Genomic DNA, 5,678 nt, shown 5'->3' with positions numbered 1-5,678 from the left:
ATGCTTCCTCTAAATGACTCTATTCTCATCCTTTAGATACTCAAACTTTTCTCTACTTTTAAATATGTAATTTGGTCACTTATGCAACTGCACAATATTTGTAAGCTGAGGTAGATTCAATCCCTTAGTTTCATGCACATACCTTTTCTTTTTCTTTCAAAATACAAAACCTTGGATAGGCTATTTTCTTAGCCTCTTAGATTTCCAAAATGATGTCACCAATGCTTCTTTAGGTGCTTTGTTCCTCCAGTTGAAGCCTTTAGCCTACTCACAGAGATATGCCCAAAATGTCTTATTCTAAACTCATATTTTCTACAAATAGTTGATTCCAAGGAAACTAGCTTTTCTTCCTTGACTTGAAGCCCTTAAGACCTTCTCACTCCCTTTATGTAAACGTCCTTAGCTCTGATACCATGTTGAAAAATATAGGGAATATTAATTAGGTATTATTTGATTTGATTTATATTAACTTTTGATTGTTGCTTATGACATTCTTTTGGATTCTTCTTCTCCTTGTTATTAATTTATTCTTTTATCATTAAACAACTACCAAGAACATAAAGATCATCAAAGGAAAATGGATACTAGATGTAGGCAATCAGCCAACACAAAACCCATATGAAGGGGAAAACCCAATCAAACGATTCCACTAGTAGATTCAAATCAAATGAGAAAATCCAAGCCATCCTCTTCAAAATTCAGTGAAATCAAATTCAAAGATTTCATGATTAAGATCCCATCCTTCATCCTACTTCAGATATTTTCAACCTATAATAGATTGATCCTACAATTTTCCTTAACTTCGCATTTGTGACATAAGGAAAGATAGAAACTTCATTTCTTTTTCTCCACAATGGATATCCTTCCTTCAATATGGATATTATTGATCTTCCAAGAAAAATAGGTTCCTTATTCTTCTCATTTAACGTTAGAGGCTCTAGGTCGAGTTCTTCCAAGTTGCATATCAAATCACTTTTTTTTTATGGTCAAGTTCTACTTCTTTATATATAGTCAATGTATCTTCCTTCAAGGACAATCCGACTTGATGAATTTGGGCGGTGACATGATGGAGGATAGGCCTGCTTGATGGAGGAGGGGCAAGAAATAATTTTCAAATAATAATATTTTTCTTTCCTGACATAAAAATGCCAAAGAAGGATCTAGAATGTATTGATAATTATATTGACTCAATACATCATCCTAGAAGCACACAATGGGTGCTTTTACATATTGATCAATGACCCAAGCATGAAACCCATGCTTTAATAAGTCAATACATATTTCTCTTTTTCTCTCTTTTGACAATTACATCATGACTCAAATATAATTTCTAAATACCAACACTAGTCACATTCTTCAACACTATGATTATTAATTAATAAAGAATGAACACATAAGTTCTCACACTATATAAGAGGAATTAGAGTTCATATATTGGATAATTGTAATCCTCTAAACTACTTGAGATATTATATTCATAAGTCATTTCTTTCAATTAAACGATCCTAAATACATAGTTCTTCATATCAAGATGGAAATAAGTATTAAAAAGAGAAGTCCAACCATTCATCAAAATCATAGCTGCACAGGATCTCATACGAGTCATAAATATAGCACTGAAAAAAAAAATTCATGATTCCAGTACACAAATTTCATATGCTCATCTATATATCTCAATTTGTCTGGTAATTAAGTGAGGTATTTCCACTCATGATCCAACCAAATGCGAGACACACCACATCTTTCTTATACCTCACCACCACTTAGCTGGATCTAATGTTTAAGGATATGATTTCTATGGAATTTTCACCAAATGCATGGTTGGACACTTAAATTATGGAGCCCACTATACATGTGTTTTACTAAATACCCTCCAACGGTAAGAACAAAAGTAGTTTATTAGCTATACATATAGAAAAAAACATGATGGTTTATTTGTTGTTTCTTAGAAATAAGCACCATAGTGACTCACTCTTTCCCTTTTCACTCATTCAAACGGATTCACCATAGGTTTAGATGAGGTGTTGTTCAGTATCAAGACTTGAAATCCACTATGTATGGAGTTTATTAGTTTTCTTTTCATAGGGAGCACGAATTGGGGTCTGAAGTCCATTGCTCAGGTGATTTATCATCCACTCAGAAATCACCACAATGACCTAGAATTTCCTATCCATGTGGTTTACCATCTACTCAACAAGAGCCATAGTAATTTAGTCATCCATTCAACCTCCCTATGACCACACAATCTTAGATAATATAGTCCATTGGCTTCACTCACATTTGTTAGGGAATTCACCCAAATCCATAGTGGTTTAACTCATGCACAAGGCTCTATATACCACACTTAAGCATCACTATATCTTCCAACTTCTTTTTTATAATCCCCATGTCCTTCAAAAATAAAAAAACAAGAGACAACCCAACGAGAACCCTCTTAAAAAACCAAAGAATGAACAAAAGGACCCCCCACCCCCTTTAGCACTTCATTCACATGATTCTTCCTTGTGTGCAATTGTGCATTTTAAAGGCCACAAGTGTGTCTCTTTGATGTGTTACGGGGATAGGAACCGTCCTCTTTCATCCACTTCCTTCAACCACGTCTCACCAATTTGTATTTTGTTGGTGGATCACCTCCATTCATATCTCATAGTAACTTGGCTTGTCAGGCTTATAATTTCTGGCTCTCTAACTTCAAAAATTATATTCAGGGTTGGTTTTATGGCCTTTCAATCAAGTGACCCCATAAACATTTGGATATGAGGCGTTGTCATCTTCTTTAGTTGGAAAATAAATTTAAATATTTAAAATATGTTGGATCAACTAGTCATGATTCCTTTTCCCATAGTGGTATTACAATAACATTAAAAATTCACAACATGTATCTTTTGTAATGGTTCATTGGAATTAGCCATATTATGGGTGGCATTGACATATTTGTGCACCATAATTAGGTCTATATTCTTTGTAGTTGTATCTTGGTGCCATTACAAGGATTTGGGAACCATTTGATGTACTTATTCCCTTTTAAATTTAACATGAAAAGTTTTGCAAATATACCCATGCATAAGAAAAACGTTGTCTACAATAGTATGATTTGTTTAAAAGAAAGTCCTTCATTCAATTTTTGATCACTTTAAAAGAAAGTCCTTCATTCAATTTTTGATCACCTATATTAAGAGAAGCATATGAACCTCATTTCACATGAAAAGTAACTTACCAGGATAGAAAATCTTAAATTTCACATTTATACTAAAATTTCATTAATAAAACCTATACATAGAATGATGAACTTGGATATTTTACATTTCAATTTTGTGCAAATTATTCAAATTAGTTGTGAAATGTAACTTACCACAGTAGAAAATCTTAAATTTCACATTTATACAAAAATTTCATTAATAAAACCTATACATAAAATGATGAACTTGGATATTTTACATTTCAATTTCGTGCAAATTATTCAAATTAGTTGTCAACGTACATTGTTTCATCCCTGCAAATTAATAGATATACTTGTTTTCCATATTTTTATTAATAGATAGCCGTTTTTCCATATTTTCATTATTACTAATGCATCAAGAAAGGCCATCATTAATTTGTTGTCATCCACCTAATTAATCTCTATATATATATATATATATATATATATATATATTCATATTCTTTTTGTAACCACCAAATGTTAAACTCTAACATAAAAATTACAAAGAATTAAAGTAAAATGAGAGTCCAGGTCCTCATTTATCTGATTCACTTCCTAGTTTAAATATTTTTATAAAGACTACACAAAATTCTAATAAAAAGAGATTGCATGCACTCATTTATCTAAATCACTTTCTAATTATATATATATATATATATATTTTAATTTTAATTTTAAGTATTAATAAAAATATTATCTATATTTATGAACCAAGATATATTATATTTTTTTTTGTTGATGTTATATATTATTTTTTTGGGTAAATTTCTACTACTATCATAAAAATGACCTATATCATCCACCTAATTTATGAAAAAGGTCGTTAAACAAATATAACTTTAGGCCAGCACACAAAAATAAATAAAGTGTTGTTAACCAGGGAAAAATAAAGGTTTTTTTTGATGTCCTTAAATATGTTTATATGTTTTCCAATCTCTAAAATCCTTAACAATTTATTAAATATAGTGTGAGTAACCATTCTTTCATAATTCCTTTAAAAGAAAGTCATTTTCCTCTCAATAAAGTGTATCAAACCTATTTAATTTCTCGAATAAAAATACCTTTTTACGTAATGACAATTTGTTCTACATTTCCTTCCTTGAAATGATAGTCCAAGTAGTTATAACTCCCATAGCAATAAATCCTTAAATATAGTTTAATTATCTAAGAAAAGCATACTTGTGTCTGATTTATTATTTTTGTTGATAAGTATCGCATCATAATGAACTATAATAATAATAAGTGTTAATAAATTTTTGAAAATCAAAAATTAAAATTGATTAAGAAAAGTTTATGAACTAAATTTATCCAAAGTAATCACCCAAGATACTAATTTCTTTTAATTTTATAAACTATACGATCCTAATCAAAATATTTTGGAAATCGCATTCATATGGCAATTCCAAGGCATTAAAAGGACCTCCAATTTAAACAATACAAAATTGGATTGACCTCTATACTTGATGGGAACAATTCCAAAAGTAGATGTGCCTCTTACAATTATTAGTCCTTGCCTTTGGGATAGCAGGGATTATGACGGAACATTAAATTGCTTTGACCAACCACCACGTTCGCCATTTTAATCAATGTTTGAAAATAAATACGGGCTAAAACAAATTTTTGTGTGAAGTTTTCCCTACCTCTTATTGCAGGCAAAAAAAATATGATTTCGTTAAAACATAGGATAATCTACTTAAAATTTCACTTCAGAGTTGTTTAATGCTAGGTTGTAGTTAGGATTAGCCCGGAAACATTTAATGTTTTATCTCCACTAAAATACATATTCAAGAACACCGGATTATGTATTTATGTGTATGTATGCGTTGCAGTTCCCGGCGTCATATCCAGCGCAGTGCACAAGCCACCGAATCACATATCCACAGCTTGGTGGCAAGCTACATGTCGAAATTTCTTCCCATCTTTACATCAAGGAAACTCTAGAAGTCGGTTCTTTCTCCATTTATTTACGCATTGGAGGAAGCCAATACATCAAAATTCTATTGGATTGTTGCCCCACAATGAGGGTATAATGTCCACTATTGCAAGCACAAGACAAAGTTTAGGTCTGAAGCCGCCTCTTGTTCCAATTCTACCAACGACATCAAGACACAAAGTTCAGGTCTAAGCTCGTTATTCCAATTCTGCGAATGACATCAAGAAAGGAAAAAACAATGGGGTAAGTTTATGCTTTACTATTTAATACTAACTATACATTTTTCCTCATTAAATTATATGGACTATACATTTTCTTCCTAAATTTCTGAATATTTTGGTTTACATTTCTGAATTTGTCTGTGCATTAGTATGCTTTGGTTGGTAGGTAGTTATGTAAACCTACCACCGCTATAACTTTGAAAGTTTTGTCTCCATTATCCCAGATTAACAGGCAAATTGTAAGCAAAACGAGGTAGTGGTGTTTCTTGCTGGGTCTCATATCCTTATTATTTATTGGTTTTCTAATGTTTCAGGTTCAAAT

This window comes from Pinus tabuliformis, chromosome 5_1 (genome assembly GCF_031772625.1).
Source record: "Pinus tabuliformis cultivar Carrire ecotype Pingquan chromosome 5_1, CPIR1, whole genome shotgun sequence".
In the NCBI taxonomy this organism is placed as follows: domain Eukaryota; kingdom Viridiplantae; phylum Streptophyta; class Pinopsida; order Pinales; family Pinaceae; genus Pinus; species Pinus tabuliformis.
Note: the sequence above shows the minus strand (reverse complement) of the source record.